The sequence below is a fragment of the Littorina saxatilis genome, linkage group LG2, assembly GCF_037325665.1.
Source record: "Littorina saxatilis isolate snail1 linkage group LG2, US_GU_Lsax_2.0, whole genome shotgun sequence".
NCBI lineage: Eukaryota > Metazoa > Mollusca > Gastropoda > Littorinimorpha > Littorinidae > Littorina > Littorina saxatilis.
The window spans coordinates 11,242,654-11,265,153 of NC_090246.1; the positions used below are offsets into that span (position 1 = coordinate 11,242,654).

At 40.5% G+C, this 22,500-nt stretch overlaps 2 long non-coding RNA genes across 2 annotated transcripts; both read right to left on the reverse strand.

Moving 5' to 3' along the window:
• Positions 1–4,912: 4,912 nt before the first annotated feature.
• LOC138955714 (uncharacterized) lies at positions 4,913–8,103 on the reverse strand. Its single transcript, XR_011452337.1, has 3 exons — positions 7,751–8,103; positions 7,203–7,300; positions 4,913–5,027 (listed from the first exon to the last, which is right to left on the reverse strand). It is a non-coding gene; the product is annotated as an uncharacterized lncRNA (long non-coding RNA).
• A 261-nt stretch (positions 8,104–8,364) lies between these two features.
• LOC138958184 (uncharacterized) lies at positions 8,365–12,197 on the reverse strand. The gene is made up of 3 exons (XR_011453331.1): positions 11,414–12,197; positions 10,560–10,650; positions 8,365–9,977 (listed from the first exon to the last, which is right to left on the reverse strand). It is a non-coding gene; the product is annotated as an uncharacterized lncRNA (long non-coding RNA).
• Between the last annotated feature and the right edge of the window lie 10,303 nt (positions 12,198–22,500).

The following is a 22,500-nucleotide window of genomic DNA, read 5'->3' on the forward strand; positions in this document are numbered from 1 at the left end:
CTGTTGGACAAACATAGATTGGTTAGGGAAACTTTGGGTTACTGGTAAAGTTTAAAAGGAAGAACATTATGCAGTAGACCGTAAATAACTAAGTTTAGTGACTTGTTCCTTATTTATTGGGGAAATGTCTGTCAAGAAGTTTAGAAAAGACAATACTGTTCATCGGTGTTTTAATTTGTTTTCCCTCGTTAATTTGTGATTACGATGGCGATGCATGGTTATGTACAGTTAAAAGTCAAGATTCGATTTTTTTTAAAGCATAGGATAGTTTCTTTACGCGTTTAAAACAAAATTAACACAGAGGCAAAAACCGGTTGTTGCAGTCTGAATGCAATTGAGGTCTATTAAGAAAAAGGTTAATTAAAAACAAGTCGCGTAAGGCGAAAATACAATATTTAGTCAAGTAGCTGTCGAACTCACAGAATGAAACTGAACGCAACGCAACGCAGCAAGACCGTATACTCGTAGCATCGTCACTCCAGCGCCCGTGGCAAAGGCAGTGCCCGTGGAATTGACAAGAAGAGCGGGGTATTCGTTGCGCTGAGAAGGATAGCACGCTTTTCTGCACCTCTCTTCGTTTTAACTTTCTGAGCGTGTTTTTAATCCAAACATATCATATCTATATATTTTTCGAATCAGGAACCGACAAGGAATAAGATGAAAGTGTTTTTAAATTGATTTCGGAAAAAAAATTTGATAATAATTTTTATATATTTAATTTTCAGAGCTTGTTTTTAATCCGAATATAACATATTTATATGTTTTTGGAATCAGCAAATGATGGAGAATAAGATAAACGTAAATTTGGATCGTTTTATAAATTTTTATTTTTTTTTACAATTTTCCGATTTTTAATGACCAAAGTCATTAATTAATTTTTAAGCCACCAAGCTGAAATGCAATACCGAAGTCCGGGCTTCGTCGAAGATTACTTGACCAAAATTTCAACCAATTTGGTTGAAAAATGAGGGCGTGACAGTGCCGCCTCAACTTTCACGAAAAGCCGGATATGACGTCATCAAAGACATTTATCAAAAAAATGAAAAAAACGTTCGGGGATTTCATACCCAGGAACTCTCATGTCAAATTTCATAAAGATCGGTCCAGTAGTTTAGTCTGAATCGCTCTACACACACACACACACACACGCACGCACACACGCACGCACACACGCACATACACCACGACCCTCGTTTCGATTCCCCCTCGATGTTAAAATATTTAGTCAAAACTTGACTAAATATAAAAAAAAGTGTAACCCCCAGCGGCACTTGATCCCAGAGCGACGGATTGAAATTCCGAATCCGTAACCACTGCACTATGCTACTCGTCTAGAGAAAGCACTACGCAAAGATGTGTTATCAGTTATTCAGTCAATGTAGTTTGAAAGCTCACCACCTTCGCCGAATGACTCGAGCACGGTTTTTTCGGTCAGTAAATGATCGTACTGTCGGTTTTGAGCCCCTCTGTTTCAAGCTTTTCACCTAAATTAAACAAGAATGTCACAGTTCGTGTCTATGGTGCAAGGTATCCGGCCGTCTCATTGTAGCCAAGTTGCGACTGTTGCTCGATTGACGCATTTCACGTCTTCAATATTGTGTCTGAGCTCATTTCCCAATGAGCTGCCTTTAAAACCAGAATGTCAGGCAATTGTAGCATGCGTTGGAGGTTTCTTTTAGATGGGTAAGGACCTTTAAGATGCGATATCGTCGTATAAATGATGAAATTAACTTTAAAAGTGGGAACTTTGGAAGCAAAGTTGCCAGCTTCTCGGTATGCACGAGCTAACTTGAACGCCGAAGTAGTGGCTTCGAGAGTCCTGAGGTCAAGGTCGAGGAAATTGGGGGAATCCCAATTAGTGCGCATGCGTTTGTAAACGGTAGGCTTGGCCACCAGAAGAAACAAATCTCATCGCGAGTTCGTAAATGGGCGAACGTTGATCGCGCTGTAGCTTTTACTATAGTTGTTGTTTTTGACTGGTTGAACGACCCAATAAACATGCCAGAACTGGGCCACTGCTGGCTTTTTGCTGGCAAGTTTGGTAAAGCTGGCCATAAAAAAACCAACACTGGGCCAATTATGGTTTGCCAACAAAGGCCCAGTTATGGCTTGCCATCACTGGCCCATCTCTGGCATTCCAGTAATATTGTCGGCCAGTAAAATGCCTTAATTGGCCCACTGTTGGCACGCCATTGATGGCCCAGTGCTTGTTTGCCAGCATTGGGCCATAGGTGGCGATTTGCTGGCAATTATAGGTGGGTTTTTGCTGGCACGCCAGCAGTGGGCCAATGCTGGATTATTGCTGGCAAGAAGATCTGCGACAGCACAGCGGTATGACTTTCTCACTTGGAGTGACGTAATGTACAAACAAATGTCGAAATATCTTGACGTCACTCGTGATGATGACGCATTGTCAACTAAATCCGGCCCGCGGTGGTTCTGCAGATGTCCGGTTATTGGCTCACGTAAGTGTAGCCTATGCGATCGTAACTTTGTCTGTCTGTGCGTGCGTGCGTGCGTGCGTGTGTGCGTGCGTGCGTCTGTGCGTGTGTATGTCTGTGGTAGAAACTCTAACATTTGAAGACGTCACATTACATTGACGTCACATTATGACGTAAGAGGGTTAGACGTCACGCGAAGGAAGTACTGACAGTCTCGGTCATTATTATTTTGAGCGCGCCGAGACTAGTTGGCAGTCGTGTCCTTGTAAGTAGGCTACATGCAGACAGACAGATCTAGATCTAGTGTCTCGCTTTCTTGCACAGTTTCACCTATGCTCTTTCTGTGTGTGTGTGTGTGTGTGTGTGTGTGTGTGTGTGTGTGTGTGTGTGTGTGTGTGTGTGTGTGTGTGTGTGACGGAGTGATTGAGTTTGTGTTACTGTTTGTCGATTTCTTACGTGAGCCTTGATGGCTTCGCCTCTTGTTTGTTTTGCATTCAACTTCAAGGAATTTCCAAAGCACCTTCTTCGATTTCAGTACGCGTCCGATCTCCTCCGGCTAGAAGCAAGCGTGGTGAGTTTCACAAACAGTTCTGCCGTGTAAAGGCAGAAGGAAGCAAGTCCATGAAACATAGTTTCGAGAAAATCGACTTTTTGTGTTTGCATCACTGTTTTGGAATGAAAAGCCTAAAATGATGTTTTTGTTTGCTGATAACATAAAGGGCATTATTGTGCGTTTCTGCTATGAATATTAAAACCCTCTTTTGATTCATCACTTAGAAATAATGATTTTTGTGGACTTACTGCCTTTTGCCGAATTAATTCCCCAAACTCATTCACTCAAAAATAATGGTAAAAGGCAGTAAGAGGACATACTGCTTTCTGCCAAATTATATCCCGACTTAAATCTTATTTTTTTAAAATGGCAAAAAGCAGCATTGGACTTACTGCTTTCTGCCATATTATATCCTGGTCGATATATCTGGCTGAGAAAAGGGCATAGAGCAGCAAGTGGACTTACTGCTTTCTGCTAATTTATTATCTCCGAAAATTGAAAGTAAAAGAAAATACACGCAACACTGCTTTTGGAACTTTTTTTCAAATGTGACTTTACGTCCAATGATTTCGTGAATTTCTGAATGCACAAACAACTTCCTTGGTGAACAATCTTGTATTTTCTTTTGTGATTAACTGAGACAAATGTTCCCGTTTTCTGAAATTTCAACACATGCTCAAGTTAGTCTTTGTCTTGGTTCCTTGTTTTGCTTATCATTCTGTGGTCGCTCACTCATGATTAACGTTATTGTTAATCCGTTCTTGTGTCATTGATATCGTTTAAAAAGACCATTATTTTTAATACAAGTCTTGATACTCTCTTTTGATATTCACAAGACAAATATTGACTTGAACGCAAGTCTTTTAATATTAAAATAAAAATCTAAGAAAACGTTTACACACACACACGCTTTTTATCCTGCTGCTTGTCTGTAACACACACACACACACACACACACACACACACACACACACACACACATACACACACACACACACACACACACACACACTTTTCTTTCCTTCTCACTGTCTTTCTCGCTTTCGTTTGCTAATAAAAATTAGAATCCAGGATCTGACAATAAGACGTTTTATTTATTGAGTTTGAGTCTTGACTAACGATTTACAAAGGACACAAAATTAAAGCAACAGCATGACAAAAATAACTAGTGTGTCAAGCCGCCATTATACCAGAATTAAGAATAGGTCATCGTGCAGTCTTGATTTCCAAAGTACATGAAATTAAAGCAACAGCATAACAAAAAGAACTGGTTTGACAAGCCGCCATTATACCGGAATTAACAATAGATAACCGTGCAGTCTTGATTTCCAAAGGACACAAAATTAAAGCAACAGCAAGACAAAAATAAATGGTTTGACAAACCGCCATTATACCAGAGTTAACAATATTATCGTGCAGTGTTGACTTTCAGCTGAAGTGTTCCACTTTTGAACAAAATTTGTTTAATTAGTCTTGAAAACTGTGTGATGAACTATATAAACATTTGTAGTTGTAGACCATTTGCTACATTTGCTAGTAGAATTACATAGTAATTCACACACTGTCCACAAACATTGTAGTTGAGTGTTCAACTAGCAAAACCACAAACCTGCAAACTATGATGTAGTATATTTATTTATCACCCCATCTACCCCAGTTACAGTCTACATCCCTTCTAAAACTATTCACTGACATTCTGCCATCCGACTGATGACAATTATCAACTACAGCGATTAACTGGATGCAGATTTTTTTTCCATGAGCCTGTTTTGATAACTAACAAACAACATACAATCCCCCCCCCCCCCCCACCTCCTCCCCCTCCTCGTCCCCACGTTCTGCATCTCTGCGCTCAGCATCTGTTATTGTCAAACTGAAAGTTGTCAGTATTACTCCTCTTCCTGTTCTTTGGCCCATAACCGTCGTATGTTGCTGTATGATTTTCATCTGGGCAAGGTCCATTGTGGCCTCTTCTCCTGCAAGCCGAGGTGGTTGTATCTCGCAGTTGCAACCTGCCAGCAACGCTTACACATCTGTCAAATGAAAAAGGCAGCAAAAGTGAGACATTTTATTGACAAATCTCCTCCCCACCCTCCTTCACATCATCCTTTTCCTCTCCCGCGCACATCACCTACCCCCCCCCCCCCCCCCGGGCTACTATAATGACAAACGATTACTGCTGCTGCTGCTGCTGATACTAATACTACTGCAACTTTCTTTCTTTATTTGGTGTTTAACTTCGTTTTCAACCATTCAAGGTTATATCGCGACGGGGAAAGGGGGGAGATGGGATAGAGCCACTTGTCAATTGTTCACAAAAGCACTAATCAAAATTTGCTCCAGGGGCTTGCAACGTAGTACAATATATGACCTTACTGGGAGAATGCAAGTTACAATACAATACAATACAATACAATACAATACAATACAATACAATAACTTTATTAATCTCTAAAAGAGAAATTACATTGCTGAGCGTTTGTGTCCGTAATATTAACATACATAAAACATTCAAAATAAACATTTGTACTTTGTCCTGAGAAAATATAGCACATTGGTTATCACGTAAGAAAGTATATTAAAAATAAATTAACATGCATTCACCATCAACAATGCACAAAAGAAAGTCAGCACCTTGCCGGTTATCACATATTGTCTAAGATTAAGAGAGTAGAATGCAAAACAAAATCAACAATACTGAAACAATACAGAACACTGACCCCGTGCATCAGAGCGACAACACCAGCATCTACCGCCCCACCTGAGAATTGAAGATGTGAATTGCAGATGGAATGAACGAATTTCTGTAGCGTGTGGATCTTGCGGTTGGTTGTCTGAATCTGTTGCTCCTGTCTGTCCGTCTACTGTCAAATTCCGGTCTGAGTGGGTGCGAGTCGTCAGCCAAAATCTTCTGTACCTTGTCAGTCAGTCGTCGTTCATGTGTTGATGTGAAATTGTCCTGCTTCCTCCCAACCACCCCACTTGCTTTCCTGATGAATTTATCTAATCTATCCCTGTCTTGCTTGTTGATGTTGCCACCCCAACACACGGAGCCAAAGTACAACACACTATTGCACGTTGAAGTGTAAAACATCTGAAGGATTTCTTGTCTGATGTTAAAAGACCTGAGTTTTCTCAAAAAGTACAGGCGAGAGTGGAGTTTCTTCACAAGGGCATCAGAGTTTGGTTTCCATGTCAACTTATTGTCTATAATCACCCCCAAATACTTATACTGCTCTACCTTCTCTACGACCTCCCCCTTGATCACTATCTCCCTGTGTACATGTTCCCCCCTCCTGTTGTCCATTATCATTTCCTTTGTCTTCCCCACATTAAGCTCTAAATAGTTGTTTTCACACCACCCCACAAACCTATCTACCTCCTGCCTGTAGTCAGAGTCGTCGTCAACAGTCAGCAGTCCGGTCAGTCCAGTGTCGTCAGCAAACTTGGTTATGGGGCAGGAGTCACTAGAACTTCTGAAATCTGCTGTGTAGAGAGAAAAAAGAAAAGGTGAGAGTACTGTGCCTTGTGGTGCCCCTGTGTTTGTGCAGATTGTGTCTGAAACTGATTGCCCCCCCACCCTAACATACTGTGGCCTGTTTGTCAGGTAGTCCATAACCCAGAGGATGGTGGCTGCTGGGACATTCATGCTAAAAAGCTTCTCCGCCATTAAATGAGGCTGTATAGTATTAAAAGCGCTGGAAAAATCAAAGAACATCAAGCGAATATAAGAGCCAGGCTTTTCTAAATGAGAGTAGATCTTGTTTAAAACATTCAACACAGCATCATCAACACTCCTGTTTTTCCTGTATGCAAACTGACATGGATCAATAAAATCTTTCACACAATCACTCAATTTGAACAAAACAACTCTCTCAAAGACTTTCATACAAACAGAAGTAAGTTACCAGTACAAAGGACAACATTTCTTACATACTGCTTGACTAAAATCTTTACAAAAATTGACTATATTCTGTACAAGAAACACTTAACAAGGGTAAAAGGAGAAACAGAATCCGTTAGTCGCCTCTTACGACATGCTGGGGAGCATCGGGTAAATTCTTCCTCCTAACCCGCGGGGGGCAATACTACTGCAACGAAAATGATGTAAAGATGTTGCTCGTTTTAAAATATACCTCTTCAGCCCGAGAAAAGAAAGGAATGAAAAAATGTTGCACGCTATTTTTGGCTGTGTCAGTGAAACATACCTTGTTTTGGGCCCTTGAACATAAAGGGTCAGTGGTGGCGAGTATCCCTCAGTGTGCTGCAGCTGTCGTCGCTGCCTGTCCCACTTCGACTCACATTTCTGTCAAATACAATAGGACATAATACTTATTCCGATGGTTGGAAGCACAAAGAGACCGGAGAACAATCCTCCAGTATAATGTCATACTGTTCCAGATCTAACACGCTGTCAGCGCTCAAGACCACAAGTCACTCATTCTAGATCAAAACAACTATCTCTTTGTATTAGAAACATGCTAAATGCATCCATAAATATCATGATGAAAATACGGAACAGAAGTGAATAGTCAAGAAGTCACGGTAGAAGTAGCGTAGAACAACAAAACTATAATAAATGGGCATTTGAACTATGGCATTTTACTTGCTAGCAGAGGTGCACATTAGAATACCCAAATCAGTCAGAAAATCAGTGTTGTCGTTGTAAATTCTCATACACCTAATGAGAGAGAGTCATTTTAGACCGGAACGCAAAACTGCCAACAACAAAAATGAAACAAACAAACCAACTTACTGTTGCTTCGGATAGTTGAACACGTCGGCAGCAGCTCTCATCGCCATTTTCCCCGACAAACTTTAAGGCCAGGGAAATAATGATACAATAAGCTTAGTTCTGATTGGTTAACCGCAGTCAGGATTACAAAAGGGTGAACGCGATTGGCTAATGGACATAGAGCGCTAAACCATGCAAACTCGTTTTGAGGCTTGCAAGGAAGTAAGTCCAGTGCAAACCTGAAAACCAAAAGTCCCTGGACTTGCTTCCATTTGCCGATTTTTATCCTTTGATTAATTTTTTTTTAGTGGACTTACTTCTTCAAAAAGTCCATAAATATTGATCGCACATCTTAGAAATTTTGACACAAGATGCGCCTTCAAAGAAACTACAATGGGAAGAAGGATAACTTCCTCATTGGGCATGCTTAGAAATGAGAATGGCTAAATACGAGTTATTCCCCTTTTCTACATGCTGACCAGACTGTCTCCTGCTTTGTCATGACTAGTACAGTCGATCTTTCTCATGCTGTGACTTGCTTTATTTTCACATTTTCGGTATTTAAAACAGCAAACACACACACACACACACACACACACACACACACACACACACACACACCGAAGAAGTTTCCATTCTGATTCGGTTATTTTATTTGGTGCTATATGTTTGCTTCACATTGTTTCTTTTACATTGCTTTAGGTATCCCAATTCGCTAAACACATCCATAATGCATGCATGGCTCATTCGAAACAGGGCAACTGAACAACTGATGCCCAATAGCAATAAATACTGAACAACTGAACAATAAATAGCAATAAATGATGACAGTGCCAAGTTTTTAAGTACAAAGTGAAATCATGTGACTGGACAAAGGCACAATTACAAAATACAAATAAAAAAAAATCGAGGCCCATTTTAAATTAAGTTCTCAGCTCATATGGAAGCATAAGGTGACCCTAGAAACCGAAATTGGGAGACCTCCCGCCCCCAGGGCAGACTACAAAAAGAAAAGGGGGGGGGGGGGAGGGGAGCTAATTTGTGAAAAAGTATAAAAGGAATCAAAAACTGTATACATGTATTTAGTTAATACCCCAAAAATTGTATAGTATATACAATGTCAGACCCTAAAGAAAGTTTGTTTGTCATTGCTTAGGCAAAACAAAGCAAAATAGTCTGTTTACGGTATCCCGACCAACCCTATTTTTCCCCCGCCGACCCTAGACTTTTTTTTGGCATTTGGAGAAAAAGAAAAAGAAAACAAAATCAATTTTGTTCCTGTTTTTTTGCAAAATAATTTAAAAAGATGGTTATAAAAAAAAAAATTAAGAAAAGCCGACCTACCGACCCTCTTTTTGTGTGCCTATGTTACTGTAAACAGACTAAAAGGTACATCACAAACAACACACCAGGGATGCTACTCCCCCCTTAAAAATAGCCATGAGTCATAGGTGTGACGTTTGAATCTTTTAGCTAAATAAAACCATAGGCAATTGATCGGAAATATCAGGAAAAATCTTAACAAGTTTATTATTTGTTTGCTTGGACCAATCCTCTTGCCGAAGAGTTTTACAGTAAAAATTGATTTTACGTCAAAAATATCACAGGAATATCGAATGTTGAGGTAAGGCTGGGATAGCCAAGTTCAAGAATAACGGAAGGTGACTGTTGAATCTTTTTGAAAATGTATAAAAATATAGATGGTAGGCAATTCAAAATTAAAAAAAGGACTCTCGGAGCATGGACTTAATGAGTCAAAAATTAAAGAAGGCTCTATGAGCCGAAGTACATGTTTTGTCTATTGTCTTTTTTTATTTTGAATTGCCGACCATCTATATTTTGATACAACTTTGGACCCTCTTTGTACGGAGAGAGTTGGCAATTGTTAATCACATTCTCTCATCTCATTGACTCTCCTTCGGCTCCTTGGTAACATGCGTTCCCGTCTCTGCCAGGATTGGACACAGCAGCAGATAACCGGTAAATATGTAACAGGCATAAATGGCAAAATAGCTCGCCTCGCCTGATAATATATGAGACAACTGTTCTATTACAAAGTCTTCCTTGGGAGGCTTGGCTAATTTACTCGCTCGTTTTACACGGGGTTCCATCGTTTTCTTTTCTAATCGGAAAACCTTGCTCCTCAGTTTGTTGACCTTCTGCCGAAGTTCCGCTTCACGAGGGGATGGGGAAGATGACGACTTTGATGCTTTACATCCTATGTCCTCCAGGATCGCCTGAATGTCATCTAAAAAAGAAAACACACACACAAAACACATAAAATAACATCTTTACGTGTGGGAACTACAGGTACAATTTCATCCATCCATGCATCCACCCTATACAGCTTCTTCTTCTTCTTCTTCTTCTGCGTTCGTGGGCTGAAACTTTCACACGCACTCATTTTTTTGCACAAGTGGAATTTTACGTGTATGACCGTTTTTACCCCGCCATTTAGGCAGCCATACGCCGCTTTCGGAGGAAGCATGCGGGGTATTTTTGTGTTTCTAAAACCCACCGAACTCTGACATGGATTACAGGATCTTTTTCGTGCGTACTTGGTCTTGTGCTTGCGTGTACACATGAAGGGGGATAAGTCACTAGCAGGTCTGCACATAAGTTGACCTGGGAGATCGGAAACATCTCCACACTTAACCCACCAGGCGGCCGCGACCGGGATTCGAACCCTCGACCTTCCGAGTTAATAGACCGACGTCTTACCACCCCGCCACAGCGCCCGTCACCCTATACAGCAATTATCAACTATGTAATGGATGGGTTTAAACATTTTTTGATGTCAGGGTGTTCTTCATGGTTAAAAATCTCTTACCTGGTTGAACAATTTGTGCATCAGGCGACAGGTCGGTGCTGGCTTCATTTGTAGCTACCCTTTGCGATGGTGGCTTCCTCCCACTAGCAACCTGCAACCAACACCCAGTCCCAATGAAACAATTCTCCCAATTTCATGGCATTGGTCTTAGGCCACACAAAAAAGTGTATGTTTCTGGTAAGGCAAAACAAAAAATAATCTGTTTACGATATCCGGACCGACCCTATTTTTTTCCCACCGGCCCTAGACTTTTTTGGGGCATTAAAAAATAAAATTAAAATATTCAGATGGCTAAAATACAAAAATAAAAAGCCGACCTACCGACGCTATTTTGGGGGGGCCTATGTTACCTTTAACAGACTTTTTTTGTGGCCTAACATGACTAAAGGTGGAGATTTTTTTCCTAAACTTTTTTTTTTAAACCATCTTTTTAACTTATTTTGTTGAAAAACAGGAAAACAAGTGATTTTCGAATACCCCTTTTATTTTTGAAAATGCAAAAACAAAAGTCTAGGGTCATCGGGAAAACATAGGTAGGGTCAGGTGACCAGAAACATACAACTTTTTTGTTGTTGACGCCGACCCTATACTTTTTTTGCCATTTGGGGCTGTTTTTTGGCAAAATAAGTTCATCATATCATCATAATCAAGACGTCAATCCAAAATAAGTAACTTTTTTTTGTTGGCCTTATCATTATTTTGCGCTAAATGCAAACAGGCATTATTTGATGGGAACAATGCTTTTTTTTTTCAATTCTTACATCAGCCTCAAACTTGTCATTACTCAGAGTCAACCTGCATTTATTAGTGTGCTTCTTTGATTCGCAAAAACCTAAAACCAATAAATAAATAACCTTCGGTGGTGGATTGGGCACTGCAAACAATGTCGGGACAGCATTCCACACAAGTGATCCTCTCTGCAGGATTGTTTTACTGGTTGGCCTCAAAGTGATCAGTACAAAGCTTGAGACCTTGAACATCAGCTGGCTGCAGCTTTTCAAAGTCCTCTCGCCTTGTGAATTGCATCCATATTCTGCACCTAGTTTGACAATAAAAACAACAATGTTATTGTTAAACTAAGCAAAAAGGAAAGACAAAAAAAGCTAAATCAGATCTTCAGTCTAAATCTAACGCTCTGCCTGAACGCAAAACGGATGAGTGATGTACCTTTGTACTGTAGTTTTCCCGTAAGCAAGGTTTGATAAAGGTTTCGGCAAATATGCCCACGGGTAGTTTGTCATCAAGTGTAAACTGTTGTTTTGTACTGACTGCTGACTCACACTCACAGTCGTAAGTACTCGCTGACGCTGTAGTCTACTGAGTGAGTTGACTCGAGCCATTGCGGCATTCATTCTCATTCTGAAGAAGGTAAACCTGATGAAATAATCACTGCACAACCCACCTTTTTTCTTCTTTAGGGAACTTGTGGAAAGTTTTCCCGAAGCAGCTCTGTTTGCAACGGGCGTTCTTGCAACAAATAGCCGAGCACAATTTACCACCACCACGCACGCGATCGGTACCTACGCGATCCGCCATTTTGTTTTCGCCGCCAGCATGTGACTAGGGACGATAACCCACAAACACTTTTTCGCATTTTCTTCGCAAGTTCCACGTCTTCCTTTTGTACAGTGTTTGGCGCCTTTTTCCCCTCTACATTATGATATGAAAATCTCATTTTTACCAAATTTGGACTTACTGCCTTCTGCCAATACACGGCAGTGTTGTGTGAGCAGGTCGTCGCAACGGCGTTAGATCTAGTATCTTCTTGTTCTTTTCCTCCGTTGTCGGTCTTTTTTGCAACTTTCTTCTGCTGGACGTTTGAGTCAGTTCGCAAAATATAATAGACTTTAAAGGCATATGTACGCGCTCCCGTGTTTACAAAGTGTAGTTTGCCCATAATCGATGTCAAACGCACCATAAGACCATATAATGACGATATGTCACCATGCGCGGACCATAATACATGCATTACAGCTTGTTCTAGCCTCTGAAAAAGTGAGGATGTCAACAAAGCCGCGGTGTTAGCTCCCTTGCATCAACGTTACATGTGTTGCCAAATCTATAAATAGGACGATCCAGATCAAAATGAAAATTAACATATCTCAACATTGAAGGGGTCCTAGACCACAATATTTTGCAGGGAACTTAATTTAGCATGTCTCCAGCTGTTGGTAAAGCAATTAGCGTGTATAGTCATCGAGTACATATGCCTTTAAGAAGTCGTCCTCTCTGTAAGAAAGAATCTGCGCGCGCGCGCGCGCGCGTGTGTGTGTGTGTGTGTGTGCGCCCGCGCGCGCGGTTGTGTGTGTGTGTGTGTGTGTGTGTGTGTGTGTGTGTGTGTGTGTGTGCGCCCGCGCGCGCGGTTGTGTGTGTGTGTGTGTGTGTGTGTGTGTGTGTGCCTTTTCCCTTTCTTTGTGTGATTGAGTTTGTTTTGTCTCTGTCAAAAGAAAAGCACCATAGGCATTACCATAAGCTTACTTGTGTGAGCTTGGGAACGACAGTTACGGTACACATGCACTTTTGTGCATCCGTGTGAACTCGTGGTACCTCTATACTATCGGGGATCCATTAAGGTTTCCGAGACTGAGTTTCATTTCTATTGAATTGGTCTCGCGGAATAGCCGATTCTAAAATTTGCATAGGTAAAACGATTGGTTTTTTTGGTACAAGCCTCTGGAGTAAATTTTGTGATTAATGTTTTTGTGAATTGACAGGTGGCTTTATTCCATCTCCCTTTTTCCCTCCGCCGCGATGTAAAGTTGAATAGTTGAAGGTGACGTTAGGCACTAACTAAAGAAAGTGGGGCTGCCTGACACCCCTCGAGTTGAATGGGTTAATCTTGTGACACCGGTGCACAGGATGTGAACGCTAAAACTGTGCTTTTGCTTGGAATCTTTGAGGGAAAAAGACGTGTATTTGGTGCGGCGTGTTTTCAATGCCGATTGTGTGACATGTTTGTCACGGCCGGAAATCTTTCCGGAATGTGAGGATTCTTTTGCTGGTAGGTTAAAACAATTTTCTTTCTGTAAATGGGTAGGCGGTGAAAAGAATAGTATGCTGCTTGGGGGGAGGATTTATTTGAATGTTTAAGTAGATTGTTTTGTGAGTTGGAATGGTGGGGAAGATTTTTGTGTGTGAATGCTTTAGAAGACCGTTGTTTGAGAGAACGGTATATGTATTGTAGGCATGTTATTTGGTAGGAATGATGTGTTTTGTTGTTTAATGAGTTAGCTTGTGGTAGTTGAAATTGTTGATTTGTTTACGTATGCTTACGGCGTGCATTCTGTGTTTGCAGGATGGCCGAGTGTGCGACGGGGTTTAGTTAGGTCTTTCTTTCTAGAGGGGTTCTTTTTAGTTAGGTCTGTTCTGGTTTAGTTAGGTCTTTTTCTTTTTTTTTGTGGGTCGTAGATTTGTTTTTATAGACTAGGTTTTGTTAGTGAAGAGTAGTTAGATTTAGTGGAGAGATTTTGGTCAGATTTTGTTAGAGTTTTTGTAGATTTGTTTTTTTTTAAAGAATTGTTTTTTAGGTTGTTTTTTTTAGATTTCGTTTGTTTTAAATTAGAGTCTCATTGTGGTTTTTTTTTGGATTAAAGTTGAGAGTGAGGATTTAGAGTAGAGTGTAGTTTGGGGAAAGGATTTGGTGTGTTTTAAAGGGTATCTTTAGGGGAAGAATGTAGCTTTAGAATGAAGAGTGAGAATATTGTTTTTTTTGAAGTTGTTTAGTCCTATACAGTGAAAGTTGTATTTGAAGATAAACCCCCGTTATCCCACATTTTCCCCATTTCATCGTATGGAATAAAAGAACCTGGGTAATATAACTTGTGTCGTCTGCTTTAGTGTTTGAGTTCAGTACGAAAGAGGAAAGTAGATTGGCGCACGGTTACACTTGTAACCAAACAAATTGCATCTTGTGAATGTTGACATTGAGTATGTGTCTATTCACTCCAGGACAAAGATTTGTGCAAGTGTCTGACTGCCCAACTGGATAAGATGCAGCTCGCCTGGGTCTCAGTTCCTGAGAGAAACGCAAGAGAGCTGTCCGAGACAATGTAAGCTTCGCAGGTTAGATCAAAATACATATTCCTGTTGACCCCTTACTTCTGCTTGGCATTTTAGTCAGTTCAGAAAATATGATAGATTACAAGAAGTCGTCCTCTCTGTGAGAATGCCTCTGTGTGTGTGTGTGTGTGTGTGTGTGTGCGCGTGTGTGTGTGCGCGTGTGTGTGTGCGCGTGTGTGTGTGTGAGCGCGCGCGCGTGCGCTGTTTGCTTGCATGCCTGCGTGTATGCTTGCGTTTGTTTGGTTGTTTGGTTGTGTGTGTGTGTGTGTGTGTGTGTGTGTGTGATATGGAATAATGAATTAAAACCAACAAAACTCGTTTGCTTTCATGTTTCAAGAGGCGAACGGCAGGAGGACTTGAGAGTTTCAATGGCTACGACGTCAGGACAAAGAAAAGAAGCGTTATCTCAACGTTGCGGATGCGAACAGAGAAATGACAGAATCAAGACAATCCTACGGAGGTTTACTGGGAAGTGAACAAGAAACATTCCTGCCTTTGGTCATCATGTCTCGAGTGTGAAATTTAGAACGCTGTACAAATAAAATAAAACAGTGAGCAACTGAAAACAAAGCGTACGTTTCTGTAATGTTTCGGTAATGAGTTGTTGCTGTTTGGAAGCTTTACATTTGTTTTGTTTTTAATATATATTACTGTATTGTTGTTGTGCCCGCTATAACTGCGTTGATGACGATATTCTGTCAAAACCACTGCCTTTACTTGCCAGATAAGTTACACGACAAATGTGATTAGCATTTCAATTGCATTTTACTGATGAATTTGATAATTACGCATATGCATATTGCTAATGTACAGCTTGACAGCATTGCCCTTTGCTTTATTTGCGCACGTCTTGCCGCCAGCATGGGTTGAAAAGTCCATTGATGTGCTGTGTTTTGTTATTGTTATTACATTCACAGTAAAAAATGACAAAACAAAGCATATTTATAGACTTCTAACAACCATCTATGGGCTAACAAGACTGTGCAGATCGAGTACATGAACAGAGCCGTCATTCTATCCGAATCAGTGGTATTGGTATATTTCCTGCAACTTATTGGCATTTTGCTGGCAATGGTAAAGACAGAAATATGGCATTTTGCCGGGCCACAACTGGCCCGGTAATTTCAGCAGGTAAAGGGCCATTAAACGGAAAATATATGGAAAAAAGTTTTTTTTATATGGAACTAAAAACCTGCAAAATGCTGGCAAAATGCTGGGTTTTTGATGGCAAGCCATCAATAAGCCATCAAATAAATGATGGGTTTTTGCTGGCAAAATGATGGCAAGCCATCAAAAAGCCATCAAATAAATGATGGGTTTTTGCTGGCAAAATTCTGGCAAAATGATGGCAAGCCATCAAAAAGCCATCAAATAAATGATGGGTTTTTGCTGGCAAATTGCTGGCAAAATGATGGCAAGCCATCAAAAAGCCAGCAAATAAATGATGGGTTTTTGCTGGCAAAGTGCTGGCTTGCCAGTGATGGCCCATCAATTTGCCAATGTGCAGACGGGTAATATGCCAGCATTGGGCCATAAGTGGGCCTTTGATGGCAGTAGTTCTGGCAACTGGCATTGCCATCAAAACGCCAGCAATGGCCCAGTTCTGGCATGTTTATTGGGGAAATGGTCTGTTCAAAGCTGTGATGATTGTCTTGAAATTGAATGACTCTGTAATAATGATTTTGTTGATCAGAATGTTGGGGAGAATAACATTTTTGACTCACATGCGAAGCAAAAGTGAGTCTATGTACTCACCCGAGTCGTCCGTCCGTCCGTCCGGACGTCCGTCCGGACGTCCGTCCGTCCGGAAAACTTTAACGTTGGATATTTCTTGGACACTATTCAGTCTATCAGTACCAAATTTGGCAAGATGGTGTATGATGACAAGGCCCCAAAAAACATACATAGCATCTTGACCTTGCTTCAAGGTCAAGGTCGCAGGGGCCATAAATGTTGCCTAAAAAACATCTATTTTTCACATTTTTCCCATTTTCTCTGAAGTTTTTGAGATTGAATACCTCACCTATATATGATATATAGGGCAAAGTAAGCCCCATCTTTTGATACCAGTTTGGTTTACCTTGCTTCAAGGTCAAGGTCACAGGAGCTCTTCAAAGTTGGATTGTATACATATTTTGAAGTGACCTTGACCCTGAACTATGGAAGATAACTGTTTCAAACTTAAAAATTATGTGGGGCACATGTTATGCTTTCATCATGAGACACATTTGGTCACATATGATCAAGGTCAAGGTCACTTTGACCCTTATGAAATGTGACCAAAATAAGGTAGTGAACCACTAAAAGTGACCATATCTCATGGTAGAAAGAGCCAATAAGCACCATTGTACTTCCTATGTCTTGAATTAACAGCTTTGTGTTGCATGACCTTGACCTTGGGTCAAGGTCACATGTATTTTGGTAGGAAAATGTGTAAAGCATGTGAGTCGTATGGGCTTTGCCCTTCTTGTTTTTGTTTAAATGTGGTAGCGAAGTCGGTTATGTTAAACCGCTTCTTTTTTTTAATGATTGTGTATCGGTAAAACTGTTTGGTTAGAGCGAAAGTTTTGGGCTACTGGTCAATTTAAAAAGGCAGAACTCAAGTTTTTTGGGGAATCAAGATATAAGGTGTAGTGAAAAGAAGATAAGTTCAGTAACTTTCATATTAATTGGGAAAATGTGTGTCCACATTTTTACAAAAGATAAATTGTTGTACTTAGGTGTAAGTAAATTATGTTTGTCCTCGTTAATTGTGAACAGGATGTATGTTTATGTAAAGTTGAAAGTCAAGATTGGATTAGTTTATCCTACGCGCGTGTGTGCATGTGTGTTAGACATAGAACACTTTATTATCTCAATTTCGAGAAACTCGGGTGTGGTGAATCACAACAAACAACATAAAACGTAAGAAAATAAATAAAATATCGAGGCGCAAATAATCAGCTCATAATAGTGTGTGTGTGGGGTGGGGGGGTGGGGGTGCACACACACACACACCGTCGAACACACACACACACACACCGTCGAACACACACACACACGCACGCGCACACAAACAAACGCACAATTATACCCGCACGCACGCACGCACAGGCAGGCAGGCAGGCACTCGCACAAATACATGTATACAAACACTTTCACACACACGCACACGCACGCACGCACGCACGCACGCACACACACACACACACCCCTCCACACACACATGTGCGCGCGTGCACTGCAAACGAATGAATGAATGAACAGACGCACACCTACACACGCACGCACGCACGCACACACACACACCCACACACACTTACACACCCGCACACTCTCACACAAACACACACTCACACAAAGACGCCCATTTACATAGAAACACCCCCTCCTATAAGCGGGAATGAAATTTTAAGAGTGGTGGCCAGTGACCCAGAACGAACAAAAGTCAAAGCTGGCAACTCAGGTTTGTATTCAGGGAAATTTACACGAAATGCACGCAGGAGATACGACTTTTCTTTCTATTTTCTCTCTTTGGGACTTTCATTTGCGTTAGATCGGTTTTATATGAAAAACCGAAGAAAAGCCCTGCTAATTTGCACTGAGAAACTTTGGAAGCAGCGTGTTTACTCCTGGGTTTCGCTGTAGTACAATTACCCTCACTTACTTCCTCGCTTGCTTCAAAAGTAAGCACTTTTTCCGTCCCATGCATGCGAAATTGAGGATGTACTTCCGATGTCGCTCAAAACGTAGGAAGTTGTCGCAAACTACCATCAATTACTTCCTCGCTTTGCTTCGAAGTAAGCCCTTCTTCCGGCCCATGCATACGAAAGTGAGGCAAGTTCTTCCGATGTCACTCAAAACTTCGGGAGTTTTTGCGAACTTCCCCCATAAGCATACGGGCACCAATGTGGACACTTCTGTGGTGGTACACATGATTTCTCACATGGGAAGGAAGATATTGCCATGGTGAAACAACCACAATCTGAAACAAATTCGTTTGTTTTGCAAGTAACAAACTTTGTTGCAACGGTACAGAATTAAGCCCATGCGACATGGGCTGGTTTTGAATCCGGGTGAAGAAATCGTCTGAAACAGTAAGTAATCGTTCTCTCTTGACCAGACGGCCTCAAAGTTCACCCCTCTACTAGGGGCTTTTTAAGAAACGCACATTTTATAAAGAAATTTAAATTGACAGCAGCAAACAGTCATGTCGTGTATGTAGAGCGATTCAGAGTAAACTACTGGACCGATCTTTATGACATTGTTCATGAGAGTTCCTGGGTATGATATCCCAAGATATTTTTTTTATTTTTTTCGATAAATGTCTTTGATGACGTCATATCCGGCATTTTGTAAAAGTTGAGGCGGCACCGTCACACCCTCATTTTTCAATCAAATTGATCGAAAATTTGGCCAAGCAATCTTCGACGAAGGGCGGACTTTGGGATGGCATTTCAGCTTGGAGGCTTAAAAATTAATTAATGACTTTGTTCATTAAAAATCTGAAAATTGTAATTAAATTTTTTTTTAATATAAAACGATCCAAAATTACATTTATCGTATTCTTCATCATTTTCTGATTCCAAAAGCATATAAATATGTTATATTCGGAGTAAAAACAAGCTCTGAAAATTAAAAATATTAAAATTATGATTAAAATTAAATTTCCGAAATCGATTTAAAAACTATTTCATTTTATTCCTTGTCCGTTCCTGATTCCAAAAACATATAGATATATGTTTGGATTAAAAACACATTCAGAGAGTTAAAAAGAATAGAGATATAGAAAAGCGTGCTATCCTCCTCAGCGCAACCGCTACCGCACTTTTCTGGATTGTTAATTTCACTGCCTTTGCCACGAGCGGTGGACAGACGATACTACGAGTGTACGGTCTTGTGGAAAAAATGCAGTGCGTTCAGTTTCATTCTGTGAGTTCGACTGAGCTTGACTAAATGTTGTATTTTCGCCTTATGCGACTTGTTTTTCAATCAAATTGATTGAAATTTTTGTCAAGCAACCTACGACGAAGTTCGAACTATGGGATTGCATTTCAGCTCGGCAGCGTACAAAATAGTTAATTAGTTTGCTCATTAAAGTTGTAATTAAAATTGAATTTTCACTAAACATATTTAAAAATGATTGCATCGTATTCTTCAATTTCTCCTGAATTCAAAAATATATACATATGTCATGTTTACTTTAAAAATGTGCTCAGAAGTACAGAAAATAGGTAAGTACTGCGTATGGATACAGGTTAGTCGAGACTATCTTAATATAGTATCGGCGAGGACTGATATTTGGTGTTAATCTGTTACTTTGGTGCAGACAGCTTGACTAAATGTTTTCATATCGCTTCACGCGACTTGTTTTTTTCATGTACCGTAACTTGGCCCCGCTGTCACAATGAAATTTGTCAAGGGCTGACCACACTTTGTATTGTTTTTGGGGAGGGCATCAAACAATGCAAGTGGGTAAAGTTTCAAAAATCTAGCTAAAAAAACGTCAGAGAAAAAGATAATTTACCATTTGTTTTAACTAAACATGGCCCCGCTCAACAAATTTAGCTTGACAAATGTGACGAGGGCCAACCAGAATTGGATCATAAACGGAGGTCACAATACCTACACTTTCTACCCCACCTATGTTGACCACGTTGTTTTTAGCCGAGACCCGCTGTGCTGCAGCGGGTCACTCAGAATTGTAGTAACTGTGTAGCAAACTGTGTATCAACAAGCTGGTATGCAGGTCTCCAAACCCAATCAAAACAAGCTGACACAGGTTAAATTAATAGGTTCTTTAATTTCCAAATGATGGTGATGGGAAATGTGTGGGAAACGGGGGTTTACATTCAATAAAAACTCCAATATATTCTACTCTCTAAAACTAGAATAAACCAAAACAATACTCTAGATCCCCACTCCAAAACTATACTCTAGAACTATACTCTAGATCCTCACTCTAGAACTATACTCTAGATCCTCACTCCAGAACTATACTCTAGATCCTCACTCCAAAACTATACTCTAGAACTATACTCTAGAACTATACTCTAGATCCTCACTCTAGAACTATACTCTAGATCCTCACTCCAGAACTATACTCTAGAACTATACTCTAGATCCTCACTCTAGAACTATACTCCAGAACTATATTCTAGATCCTCACTCTAGAGCTATAGGAGTGGTATTCAAGAAGAAAAAGATTTTGAGGTGGTTTCAGATTCTGAAGCCGTTTTAGCTACTACGCTTTAACTTCCGATTTTAACTGGCATTCACGAGTCCCCCTCCGAACGCTGTCAGCTAACAAGGTTGTCTAATTATAAACCACGGGGTTTCCCTCAGTTCCTGTTCAGTGCGCACGCGCGTGCAGTAGGTCTTATCCGCCTTCATTGCTTTTATTCCGCGAACGAACACGTGTGCATTTACTTCAGTCGACATGTCCATCGGACAAGCGAAAGCGCAGGCACACGAGGAAGAGATGGAGGGGAAGAGGAAGCGAAGTGCTAACTGGACCGACAGCGAAACGCGGACAAATTACGAGATACCGCTCGCGAAAGATTTCAACCGATGCTCGATCATACCGGCGTTGTGGCGAAAGCGTGCTAGCGTCTTTTTATATTTAGTCAAGTTTTGACTAAATATTTTAACATCGAGGGGGAATCGAGACGAGGGTCGTGGTGTATGTGTGTCTGTCTGTCTGTCTGTGCGTGTGTGTGTGTGTGTGTAGAGCGATTCAGACTAAACTACTGGACCGATCTTTATGAAATTTGACATGAGAGTTCCTGGGTATGAAATCCCCATACGTTTTTTTCATTTTTTTGATAAATGTCTTTGATGACGTCATATCCGGCTTTTCGTGAAAGTTGAGGCGGCACTGTCACGCCCTCATTTTTCAACCAAATTGGTTGAAATTTTGGTCAAGTAATCTTCGACGAAGCCCGGACTTCGGTATTGCATTTCAGCTTGGTGGCTTAAAAATTAATTAATGACTTTGGTCATTAAAAATCTGAAAATTGTAAACAAAAATAAAAATTTATAAAACGATCCAAATTTACGTTTATCTTATTCTCCATCATTTGCTGATTCCAAAAACATATAAATATGTTATATTCGGATTAAAAACAAGCTCTGAAAATTAAATATATAAAAATTATTATCAAAATTAAATTGTCCAAATCAATTTAAAAACACTTTCATCTTATTCCTTGTCAGTTCCTGATTCCAAAAACATATAGATATGATATGTTTGGATTAAAAACACGCTCAGAAAGTTAAAACAAAGAGAGGTAGAGAAAAGCGTGCTATCCTTCTTAGCGCAACTACTACCCCGCTCTTCTTGTCAATTTCACTGCCTATGCCGTGAGCGGTGGACTACGAGTATACGGTCTTGCTGCGTTGCATTGCGTTCAGTTTCATTCTGTGAGTTCGACAGCTACTTGACTAAATATTGTATTTTCGCCTTACGCGACTTGTATTTTATTCTGGTTGGTAGGCTCAACCCTTTCTTTACATGGTGCACGAGGTTCTCAACTGAACGTTTTCATTTTTTCTTAAAGGCACAGTTGTTCCCATGGAAACAAATCTGCAAGCTCAGATTTGCCCAGGCTTTTACATGAGATTAGACCACCCCTTTGCTAAGACACTTAGCAAAAATCAACAACCCGACCCAGCTTCCTGTTAAGCGTGGGAAATGTGCATGAATTAAATTTGCACATTGACACTGGTGGCTTTGTAAAAAAAATTTTTTTAAAATGCACAGTTGTTTTTGGGGATGTGTGCAAGTGGTGGAGGAACCTTGTCACATGTAAAAGCCAGGCAGGTCTGTGATGGCGAGCCAAATCGGTAAACACTAGATTGTGCCTTAAAAGTGAAAAGTCTTACTGAAAGCTCGGCTCTGCCA